Genomic DNA, 13,532 nt, shown 5'->3' on the forward strand with positions numbered 1-13,532 from the left:
GGAGAAGGGAAGGGTTGAAAAGAGCTTGAGGGAATGGTATAGTCAAGATGAAGGAAGGACAGAGATGAGAAAGGAAAGAGATACCTTGATTGAGAAAGCCATTATGGAGTTAGCAAGATCCTGGCTCTAGAAAAATTTCGAGGAATCCACAAGGGTGACCCTAGCTAAGACCGCACACAATAGAGGAGAGGATGTCTGAACTGGCTTTGCCTTATAGTCAGACTGACAAATATTTCAAATATCACCATAGGATCTTTGTCCAACAACAGATCGAAACAGAGGTAGAGACCCACACTGAAATACTGGACTGAGCTCCCAAGGTTCAGTTAAAGAGTGGAAAGAGTGAGAGTATGAGCAAGGAAGTTAAGACCTTGAGGGGTTAACCCACTGAGACAGTTTTCCTGAGCTAATTGTAGTTCACCAGCTCCAACTGGACTGGGATTGAATGAGCATAGGATCAAACTAGTCCCTCTGAATGTAGGTGACAGTGGGGGCAGACTGAGAGGCCACTGACAGTGGCACTAGGATTTGTCTCTACTGCATGTACTGGCTTTTTTGGGATCTTATTCTCTTTGGATGCATACCTTGATCAACATAAATGTAGTAGGGAGTGCCTTGAACTTTCTGCAGAACAAAGTGTCTTGCCCTCTCTTAGGATTGGAAGAGGGTTGGGTGGGAGGTAATGGAGGAAATAGTAGGGGACTGGGAGGAAGGGAGGGAGTGAGAATTTGGATTGGTGTTTTTTTAATGAAATAAAATAAAATAAAAGGAGGGAAAGAAGAAGAAGAGGAAGAGGAGAGAAAGTAGCTGAAGACAGGACTGTGATCAAGAGTACTTGCCGCTCTTCCAGTGAACCCAATTCACATCCAGACATCTACATTGGGTGACTAGCAACCACCCATAACTGCAGCTCTGTGGAATCTGGCATCCTTTTATGGTACCTGCACACATGTGGCATATACACACCTAAAGGAAAATAAACCTTAAGAAGAGAAAAAGGAGAAAGGAGGAGCATGAAGTTGGGAGTGGTGTGTAGTAGGCATTCTAGGAGAGGGGATAACTATGATTTAACATGTTATATTCATTTATGAAATTGCTATGAAATATGTAATAAGAAAGGAAAAACAACAAATATTGCTGAGGATGTGGGAATATTGGAGCCTGTGTGCCTGCTGGGGGAACCACTGTTGGAAAAGGTCTGCCTTGTCATCTGTCTCTTGAATCTTGTCTGCACATGACAGGGCCTAGAGCCAAAGCCATAACACTCTAACCATAGCCCACCTTTGGCGGGGACATTGCCACTTATACATAAAAAATGAGTCTTTTAAGTTTTTGTCCTATTAATTTTTTGCAATGTTATAAATTGAACCAAAGCCTTTCATGGACTAGGTAAGTGCTCTAACCATTGAGCACAGTCTCATCCCTTACCAGTAGGTTTGAGGCAAACTTGCTAATACTGAGACACATCTGAAGCATCTCTTTGGCAGGTACTAAATAGGCATTCCACTTTACAACAAACCGACATACTCAGACACTCACTTGTAAATTCTAGACCATTGTTCTACCACTGAGTCACAACTACACCCTTTATTAGGGATTTTAGGCAAGTGGTCTAAGACTGAACCATGCCCCAAGTCCCTCACTGGGGGGGTTCTATGCAGGAGCTCTACCACTGAGCCACACCCCCAGGCCCTCAGTGAGGGATTCTAGGGAAGGTGCTCTACTATGGAGCCATAACCCCAGCCCCTCACTGGGAAATTGAAGGCAGGTGCTCTACCACTGAACCATAAGCCTAGCCACTTACTGTGATATTCTAGGCATGCGCTCTATCACTGACCCATGTCCCCACCACTCACTGGGGGATTCTATGACAGGATCTCTATTACTGAGCCACACCCAGAGCCCTTCACTGAGAATTCTATGCAGATTGTTTACCACTGAGTCACACCCCTAGCCCCTTACTGGGAGGCTCTAGGCAGGCACTCTACCACTGAGTCACACCCACAACCCCATATGTTGTAATAGAAACTGTACAGTGCTATAAAAGTCATTCATCTGCCCATTGGATGCTAGAAGTTTATACTCTCTTTATACATTTGCAGGACATTTATGTACTTCTTACTCTGTATCCTCTTCAACTTTACCAAGAATAGCCAGACAAATTATATCCAAATACCTTTACTGTAAGCACCAATTAGCCATTACTCTATGCGCACCATTAATGTACTTATATGAGACTGTCTTCAGTATACAATCATATGAAAGTTGAAAGAAAACCATTTGGAGGATGAAGGGAGCCAGTAAGAGGTGACTAGAGAAAGTAATGAAGGTAAATATGTGCAAAGTATATGATACATTTGTATAAAGATGCCATGAAATCCATTGTGCTGCAATGTAATGTTTAAAGAAAAAAATAGCTATATCACATCCCTTCCTCCCAAGGCTCAGGAACCATCATGGAAGAGAGGGCAGAAAGATTATAGGAGCCAGAGGTGGTAGATTACCACAAAGAATTGTTCTAACTACACAAAGTAAGGGTACATGCAATACTATTGGGTGATCACCAGTACAGTAAATCCATTAATATGTGAATAATACATTGAGTCACTAAATTGCAATGACTTATTTCAATAGTCAATAGGGATATCTCAGCTCTATTATAATCTTATAGAACCATCATTGCATGTTCAACCCATGGTTGAATGAAATGGCATGCCAGTATGCTAACCACAGATTATGAACCCAGGAGGGAATTGCCTCCTGGTAATCTGAACTTTTAAGTCTGCTTCACTTGATGTCAAATTCCATTTAATAACTGATATACACTGAAGGCAAACCAGATGATTCAGTAGGTAAAAGTGTTTGCTGCACATCCAGGTGACTCCATCCAATCCTTAGCTCAGTGGGTAAGGACACTTGTCTTGCAAACCCAAGGACGTGGGTTTGATCCGCAGAATCAATTTAAAGTTGTACAAAAAGAACCAACTCCATCAAGTTTCCCTTTGATCTCCAAATATGGAGCTTGATTCAAATATGTCTATACACACATATACCCTTTTACTATTGTATATTGTTGTTGAAATAAATAGGAACACACACACACAAATATATCCACAAATTCAGCCATATAGGAAGTCCTAGAAAGAAACCTCTAACCCAAGGAAGTTAGTTGCACCGAGAAAGCACAGGAAGCAGACAACATCACACTAGCAAACCCCAAAGAAGGGAAACACAAAAACATTACTGCAACCACCAACAAAACCAAATAAAGGAAGAATTACTAATCACTGCTCATTAAAACACTTAATATCAGTGGTTTCAATTTGCCTATAAAAAGACACAAGCAATCAGAATTCTTCTGCAAGACATACATACCAGAAATACACCTCAAATTTAAAGCCAGACATTACCTCAGAATAAAGGGTTGGGAAAGAATTTTCCTAATATATGGACCTAAGAAACAAGCAGGTGCAGCTATCCTAATATCTAGTAAAATCGACTTCAAACTGAAATTAATCAAAACTGTTGAGGAAGGCTAGTTCACATTCATCAAAGGGAAATATATCAAGATGAAGTCTCAATTCTAAACATCTATGCCCACATACAAGGATACTCATATTTGTAAAAGAAATATTACTAAATCCCAAATCAAATAAAACTTAAATCCCAAATCAAACCCTACACACTAATAGTGGGAGACTTCAATACCAAACTCTCACCACTGAATAGATCTGCCAGACAAAAACTAAACAAAGAAATAGGGGAAGTAACAGATTTTATGAATCAAATGGCCTTACAGACAGCTACAGAATATTCCACCCAAACATAAAAGCATATACTTTCTTTCAGAATTTCATGGAACTGATGTGGGATACCGTTTTGTATGCTATGAATATGTTTTATTACCATTGGTTAATAAGAAGTTGCTTTGGCCTATTTGCAGGGTAGAACATAGCTAGTGAGGAAAACTAAACTAATGTAAGGAGAAGAAAGGTGGAAGCAGGAGATGCCATGTAATCACCCAGGGAGCAAGATGTGAGGTAACAAGCCATGAGACTTGCTGTGAGATATACAATAATAGGAATGGATTAATTTGAGATGTAAGAGCTAGCTAGCAATACACCTAAGCCATTGGTCAAATATTATTGCAATTAAAGTAGTTTTGTGTGATTAATTTGGTCTGGATGACCAGGAAATGAAAGTGCAGTCTCTGTCTACAAATGGTACCCAAACTTTTGACAAGAATTTGTACATAAAGCTCAAGAAAGTTTTAAAAAATGGGGAGCGGGAAATTCTATATAGACAAGCATAGAGTTAAGCACACCTTCTTGTTAGCCATCTTTACTCTGGTAGGTTCTGTTTTCTGGTGGCTAGGAGAGGTGCAGTACTTTTTAGAGAGGTTTTCTGCCTCAGCATAAATGTCAAATTCTTGCAGCTCTTTTAAGAGGTTCTGCCACCAAGCACTTGAATGGTGTTTATGACATGGCATCATCAGGCTACTTGGTGATGGCATAGACCTTGAAACTCTGTAGGGTGTGGCAATAAGCATGGCTCTTGCTAGTACTTCAGCCACGAAGCTAGATTTTCACAAAGCTAAATGGGCAGAGTCAACCACCAAAGCTTCAGCTATAATCCTAGTCATGTTACTTAGTAGATTAAAAACTCATGTACTCAGAAAAGGATAAAGATATATTGTAAAGACAAATTCTGACAGAAGAAAAAAATCTCTAAATGGTTTAAAGATTTATGTAGGCTTAAGAGAGAAAATCAATAGCATAGAGAAAGTGCTTTAAAAAAAGAAATAGAGTAGCCAGATGTTGCAGTACACACCTTTAATCTCAGCACTTGTGAGGCTGAAGCAGTAGATCTCTCTTAGTTCAAGGAAAATCTGATCTACAGAGTGAAATCTAGCACAGTCAAAAATAATCAGAGAAACACTGTCTTATAAAAAATAATTCAAAAATGAAAGTAAAAGAAATAGAGTATAAAAAAACACATAAAGGAGGAAAATACCCAAAATGTCTAGATTATGTATGTTACTATATTTTCTTTAATTATTTGACTGTGAATGAGCTAACTACATAGGGATATTTTATTATCCAGGCTGCTTAGATAATATATGTATTTTAAAGGTTTCTTGACTTTGAAATTTAAGACTAAAGACATGTTATTGTGGAAAAGAGGTTCTACTTTTGTTTCCACATAAGATAGAAAGCTGTGGATTTTCTATTGGCAAGTGTGATTTGATCAAACAAGACCCCGTGAAGCCATGGCCCTGTTGATCCAACATCCACGACAGCTTAAGGACTGCTGGCTGACATGGACCAATCACACAGGATAGTAGTGACCACAATCTGTAGGAAGTAGTCTAAAAACTACTCCTGAATTCCCAAATATTGTTTAAAAATGTTTGTTTTCATTTAAAAGGGGTTGATTATAAGTGATAAAGGGCCACAATCAATTTTTTTCTAAAAAGAGCGGGGAGATATGATAGGATATAAAAAATGAAATGAATACTTTACATTGGTATGGACTTTGGTTTATTGAAATAAACTGAAGGTGAATTTTGTTAAATGCGTACTTCTACTCCAGTTTAAGGTATTATATTTATACAATTCATTTAAAATGTATTATATAATTAAAAGTTACAGATTAATAGATTATCATTTATAGAAGTCAAACTTATAGTCAGGTTAGTTAGGTTTTCTAGAGTTAGATAGATAATCCTCGATACTTCAGAAACCTGCATAATACGGCACTGAAAACATTTTAAAAACTTAGAGAATTCTTTTGACAGTGAGATGTGTCTGTTTCTGGCAGCACCATTTATTTCAGAGAGTTTGATGGGCATTGAAGAAACCCACTATGGAATTTGTCTTCAATGTGACAAGCTACCCATTAGAGCAAGAAACTGCTTTTGGCTGGACTGCTTGACAGTATGCTATATAAATTGGACGTTCAAGACCAACAGAAAAAATGACTTCTTTTGGCAATGAACTTGCCTAAAGAAGGTGAGACAGTATTCAGTGTGTCTGCTTCATGAAAGATTCTTCCAAACATTCTGCAGTACAAAGAAGAAATTGACTGACAAACTGCCAATATAGGCAAATGAGTCTTAAAAATTTCCTGCTTCATGGAAAAGTCTGCCAGATTTAGAGATCTTTTTTATTGTAAATTTTTATATCTATTTTATCTTTTATCATAACTAAGAAAAATTATAACTATAACTATCTGTTTTCAACTCTCTCAAAACCCAGGAAGGATATGAGGTAGGCTGAAGACTGTTGTTCTAACATTATGAAGAAATTTGCATGACTGTTTAGGTAGTGAGATGGCTCTTTCAATTCTAGAGCATTTTAAGTTGCTTACAATGTACTTCCTGTTCACTTAAGCAATACCATATTCTTCTGGGGTTTTGAGGGAGTTGAAGACAGATAGTTATATTTATAGTTAGAATTTTTCTTAGTTATGATAAAAGATAAATTAGATATGACAATTTAGAATCTAAAAGATAGGTAGATTATGGAGTATTTTCTTTAATTTTGCCAGATATATATATAGAAAACCTTCTTTTTCATTTAGAAAGACAAGGGGAGATGATGTGGGATTCTCCTTTGTAGGCTATGAATATGTTTTATTACAATTGGTTAATTAAGAATCTGTTTTAGCTTATGGAAGGGCAGAACATAGATGGGCAGGAAAACTAAACTGAATGCAGGGAGAAAGAAGGTGGAGTCAGAAAATACGATGAAGGTACCAAAGCAACATGATGTGAGGTAGCAAAACACAAGCCTCACGGCAAAATATAAAATAGTAGAAATGGGTTTATTTAAGATGAAAGAGCTAGCTAGGAGTATGCCTTAGCCATTGGTCAAACAGTATTGTAATCAATATAGTTTTGTGTAATTATTTGGATCTGGGTGGCTAGGAAATGAAAGCACAGCCTGTCTCTGTTACCATCGAACCATCTCTAAAATTGAGCACACAATTTTTCACAAAGCACAACTCAATGGATACAGAACACTGAAATAAACCCTGTATGCTAGCCGATAAAAGTTAGAATTCAACAACAACACAAACTACAGAAATCCTGCAAATTTATGGAAACTGAATAAGGCTCAACTGAATCATCACTAGATCAAGGCAGAAATTAAAAAAAAAAGGTATTAAAGACTTCCTAGAATACAATGTAATGTAATATACAACATATCTAAATGCATGGGACATAATGAAAGTGGTGCTGAGTAAAGTGTTTAGTACTGAGCACATATATAGATAATTGAAGAAATCTTATACTAGCAACTTAACACACACCTGAAAGTTCTAGAATAAAAAGAAGCAAATTTACCCGAGAATGGGTAGATAGCAGGAAATAATAAAATTTAGGGCTAAAATGGATAAAACAGAAACAATAAAAGCAATTCATATAATCAATGAAACAAAGTGTTAGTTCAACAAGACTGAAAATGCCTTACCCAAAATAAGCAAAATCAGAAAGAGAATATCCATTTAACAAAATCAGAATTGAAAAGGGAAGCATAAAAATATACACTGAGGAAATCTATAGAATAGCATTAGGTCATAATTCAAAAATATATACTCTACAAAATTACAAAATCTAAAAGAAATGGGTAGGTATACCACATACCCAAATTAAATCAAGACCAGATAATTTATTTGCTTATTTAAATTTATTTATTTATTTATTTATTCTTTTCTCATTTACATACCAATCACAGTTCCCCTTCTTCTCATCCTCTGCTCCCATTTCCCCCACCTTATCCCCATCCACTCCTTAGATAAGGCTTCTCATGGGGAGTCAACAAAGTTTGACATATTATTTTAAGGCAAGATGAAGGCCTTCCTTCCTACTTCTAGGTTGAGCCATGTATCCCTCCAGAGAAAATGGGCTTCAAATTTTAAATAGACTAATTACACAAAGGAAACAGAAACAGTCATTAAAAGTCTCTCAACAGTCCCCCAAATAAGTCAAGATCCAGATAGTGTCGGTGCGGAATTCTCCCATAATTTCAAAAAAGACCTAATACTAATACTCCTTAAATTGTTTCACACAAAAGAAAAAGAAGGAACATTACCAAACTCTTTTGTGGTTACAGTTAACTTGATTCCCAAACCACGCAATGATGAAACAAAAAAAAAAAAATTACAGACTTCCTTCATGAACACTGATGCAAATTTCAAAATCTTCCAAAGAAAACCCAAGAACAACAACAACAACAAAAAATTGTTCACCATGAACAAGTGGACTTCACATACCAGATATGCACAGAGTTTTCAACATATGAAAATCTGTCAATGTAATTCACCATATAAACAAACTGAAAGAAAAAAGCCCACAAGATAATTTCATTAGATGAAGAAAAAGTCTTCAACAATATTCAATACCCCATCATGGTAAAGATTCTGGAGCAATGAGGGATAGAAGTAACATTTCTATAGACATAATATCAAATTAAATGAAGAAAAAAAACAAAGTGTTTCTATTAAATTCAGGAAAAATGCAAGGATGTCCAGTCTCCTCATATCTTTTCAATTTAGTGCTGAAAGTTCTAGCTAAAACAATAAGACAACAAATATAGATGAAAAGAATACAAATTGAATAGGAAAAATTCAAACTTTCACTATTTACAGATGAGATAATAGAATATATAAGTGACCCCAAAAATTCTACCAGGGGAATCATACTGCTGATAAATACCTTCAGTAATGTGACAGGAGAGATGATTAATCAAAAAAATCAATATTCCTCCTACATACAAATGATAAACAGGTTGGGACAGAGATCAGAGAAATAACACCATTTCCAATTGCCACAAATAATACAAAAATAATATAAAAGTAACTTAGTGTAACTCTAGTCAAACAAATGAAAAACATGTATGAGTATAACTTTGTTTTTAAATAAACTGAACAATAGATCAGAAAATGGAAAGAAATCCATGCTCATAAATAAATAGGATTAACATAGTACAAATGGCAATATTACAAAAAACAATATACATATTCAATGTGATCCCCTTCAAAATCCCAACACATTTATTCACAGACCTGAAAAAAGAATACTCAACTCCATATGAAAAAAAAAAGAATAGCTCTAAAAATCCTAAACAATAAAGGAATTTCTGGAGGAATAGCCATTCCTGACTTTAAAATCTACTATAGAGTTATAGTAATAAAAACAACCAAGTGGATCAATGGAATCAAACTGAAGACCCTTACATAAGTTTACATACTTAATCACACCTTATTTTTGACAAAAAGGCAAAAAAAATAGATTGGAAAAAAAGAAAACATCTTCAACAAACAGTATTGACATAACTAAAAGTCATCATGCAGAAGAATGTAAATCCATATTTATCCTTATCTATTGCCCTGCACAAGACTCAAGTCTGAGTGGATCAAAGACTTCCACAAAAAACCAGTTACACTGAGGCTGATAGAAGAAAAAGTGGGAAGTAACCTTGAACACATTGACATAGGAGACTACTTCCTGAACCACAGCAGGACAAACACTGAAATCAAAAATTAATAAATGGGACCTCCTGAAACAAAAAAAGGTCTAATCTTCAAAATACATAAAAAATTCAAGAAGGTAAACATCAACATAACAAGTAATCCAAAGGAGTACTATTCAGCAGTAAAAAACAATGACCTCACTCATGAAAATTGCGTGTAAAAGGATAGAAATAGAAATAAATAATTTGAGTAAGTTAATCCAAACCGAGAATTACAAACACAGTAAGAATTCAATCATACGTGGTTATTAGGAGAAGAAGATAAGATAACCAACCTAAAATTCACAGTATCCGAGAGACTATATACATAAAAGCACCCAAAGAGCCATGCATGGATTTCCCTGGAAAGGTTAAATTGCAAGGAACTTTTGGGTAAATTTGGGGTGTGTTTTGGGGTAATGGAGAAATGGTAACTGTAGCAAGCTTGTTGGGCTGGTTGATTTTGGAATGCAGGCTGGAGGCAGAATGGAGTTTAGTTGCCGATTCTGGATATGTAATTGTTGGATGTGCATTTTCTTGCATGGTCTTTGTTGATCCACTGATCTTCTGGCTGTTATGGCTTGTGGTTGAGTAGAGGTTCTTCAAACACATTGTGCACTAGACTTCTGGTTTTCTGGATGGTGCCTGGTCCAACCACAGCTATTGGCCTTTTTTGAGGCTTACATTCTGGCTATGTATCCATCTGTGATCTGGCCAGTGATGTTCTAGGGTTCAGGATGTTCGATGTGAGAGTCTCCTCTGTGTGCTGTGATTTTCATTAATGAATAAAGAAACTGCCTTGACTTATAACAAGGCAGAACTTAGGTAGGCAGGGAAAGCTAGGATGAATGCTGGGAGCAGGAAGGGCAACATCAAAGAGCAGCCATGGAACTGCTAGAGACAGATGCTGGGAACTTTAGCTGGTAAGCCACAATCACATAACAATACACAGATTAATAAAAATGGGTTAAATTAATATGTAAGAGAATAGCCAATAAGAAGCTAGAGCTAATGTGCCAAGCAGTGATTTAATTAATATAGTTTCTGTATGATTATTTCTAAGCTAGTCAGATGGCCAGGAACCAACAAGCAGCCTCCTCCAACAGATTGGCATACCACTGTGGTAGTCTAAAATCCACATAAAACCTGAGAAAGCTTGAAAAAGAATTCTAGACACAAAAATACCGAGTTTGACAGAGCTTCTTGCTGTTTCCTGGTGTTATGCTGTAGCTCCTTTAAAAGAAGTTTTTCTGGTTCAGCACTGATCATATTGAAATACCAGCTTTCTGGGACTTGCTGGCAGCATGACCTCTGGCTCTTTTAGGAGATAGAGCATTTGAATGAGGTTTGTGAGCAGACTGTTACAGCTTGCTTAATGGTGATATGAAATTACTGTGTGCCTAAGAATGGGGTTGTGTGCATGGCTCTCAGAGATGTGAGTGGCTCAAAAATGCTAGATTGGGTGGGCAAGCAGACAGTACTGTATAGGTCATAGTAATGGTGAATCTTAAGTATTAAGAAGCACTTAGCATTTTAAAAAAGTGATCCTGAACAGTAAATAATTACAGATATGCAGTAAAGACAAATCCAGATGAGTCACAGTATTGGATAAATGTGCGTAGGCTTGGAAGAGAGAACAAAAGGGTATTGAGAGTTCTCAAGTAAAGTTAATCCTTTAAAAATAGGGTAAAGTCTTTAAAGAGACAGAGTATAGCTAGTCATAGTTTAAAAGAAGTAAAGAAAGGGAAGGCATGTAAAAATGGAAAATTCACAGAGTCTAAATTTTGTATATTATTGTGTTATCTATGAATTTTTTGACTGTGAATGAGCTAGGTACAGAGAGACATTACAGTGTATGGGCTGCTAAGCTAAACCAGCATGTATATTGTAAAGGTATCATGACTTCCAAATTGTGTCTAAGGCTATGCTGCTTTGGAAAACAGGTTCTTCTCCTGTTTCCACAGAGGATGAGAACCTGTGGATTGTTTCCAGACAGGTGTGATTTGATGAAATAAGACCCCCTGAAGGAAGTTTTGACCCCCCCAATGAAAATTACACAGTTATCAGGAAGCAGTATTGACAAAACTACATCCATATTCCCAAATATTGTCTATAAATATTTGTTTACATTTAAATGGGGATATGATATAGATATGAATAATTTGCATTTGTATGGATCTTGGTTTATTGATACAAATTTAAGGTCAATTTTGTTATATATATATATATATATGCATGTATTGCTGATATTTTGTTTATATTGCTCATTTAAAAATGTAATGTATAATTAAGAAATATAAGTTAATAGATAATCATCTATAATAGTTTATAATAGGCAAGTTTGCAGTCATGTTAGTTAGATTTTCTATATGTATAGAGATATATTTCAGTTAGATAGGTATTTTTCAAATCTTTCTGAGACCATCAGAATATGACACTTAAAATATTTAAAAACTTAAGACTTTTCATGACAGTGAGACACATCTGCTCCTGGCAACAATAAGCTGTTTCAAGAGGATAATGGGCATTGAAGAGTCTCATTATGGAGTTTGTTGACCATTTGGCAAGAAACTGCTCTTGCTTGGAATGCTTGATAAACTGGACAAGCAGAACCCACAGAGAAATGACTGCTAAACTTGACCAAAGGTGAAGTGATCCTTCAGGGTTCCTGCCTCATGAAAGAGTATGCTAGACATTTAGGAGGACACAAAAAATATGAAGGAAAAACTGCCAGTCAAGATGGAACTGTCTTTGAAATTTTTTGCTTCATGAAAATGTCTGCTGGATACTATGGGCCTCTAGGCTGAAGATGGATGCCCCAATGGTACAGAACTTTGGGTAACTGTCCTGGTAGTGAGATGTCTCTGTCAATTCTAGAGTTTTGGAAGTTGCATGCAATGCACTTCCTATTTACTTAGGTAATATTATATTCTTCTGGAGTCTTTGATGGAGTTGAATTTATAGTTATAGTTTTCCTTAGTTATGATAAAAATAAAGCAGATATAAATATTGTAACTCTAATTATTGTTTGATATATGTTTTGTTATATATAATTTTCCTATGTTAAACTTAAAGCCTTCCTTTTTATTTAAACAGAAAAGGGGAGGTGATGTGGGAGTTCCTTCTGTGTGCTATACTTACCATTAATGAATAAAGAAATTGCTTTGGACCTATAGCAAGGCAGAACTTGGGTAGGCAGGGAAAGCTAGGCTGAGTGCTGGGAGAAAGAAAGGCAGAGTAGGGAGAAGCCATGGAACTGCCAGAGACAGATGCTGGGAACTTTAGTAGGTAAGCCACTGTCACATGGAGATACATAGATTAATACATATGGGTTAAATTAATATGTAAGAGATGAGCCAATAAGAATCTAGGGCTAATGGGCCAAGCAGTGATTTAATTAATATATTTTCTGTGTTATTATTTTGAGTCTAAGCAGGAGAGGCAGCCATGAACCAACAAGCAGCCTCCTTCAACGTATGCTGGTCTGACTTTTGGTGGAGTAGGCATCTTCTACTTAGTTTTTAGGGAATTAGACTTTTTTCTGGCATTCAGTATGCTGCTTTGGATTCTGATGGGACAGAATATAATGATGTGGATTAGAACATGTTGATGAGGAGAGGAGGGATAGTTGGATTTATGCTGGGGAAGGGTGGGTGGAGTTAAAATTTAGGTTCAGGATACTGATCTGAATGCTGGTGGTGTAAGAGTCTTCCACAAAATGTGTGAGATGTTGTATGGTAGGAAGGAGGTAGGGGTGATTGGGATTATGTTGGGCAGAAATGGGCAGTGTGGGTGATAAGTATTACCTGGAGTTCAGGATGCTGGACTGGCCTCTAGTGCTGCAGGAGACTTCTGACAGAAGTGTGCACCAGATAAAGAGACAAAAATAAGAGGAGCACTTGGGGTTAAGCTAGGAGAGACTATGAGGCAAGGGTGGTGGGGTGGATTTCTTATCTGATTTCTAAGAAGCTGGACTGATCTCTGATAGGGTGGATAGCTTCTGCCAGAGTTGTGAAA

The sequence above is a fragment of the Myodes glareolus genome, chromosome 10 (assembly GCF_982192425.1).
Source record: "Myodes glareolus chromosome 10, mMyoGla1.1, whole genome shotgun sequence".
Taxonomy (NCBI): Eukaryota; Metazoa; Chordata; class Mammalia; order Rodentia; family Cricetidae; genus Myodes; species Myodes glareolus.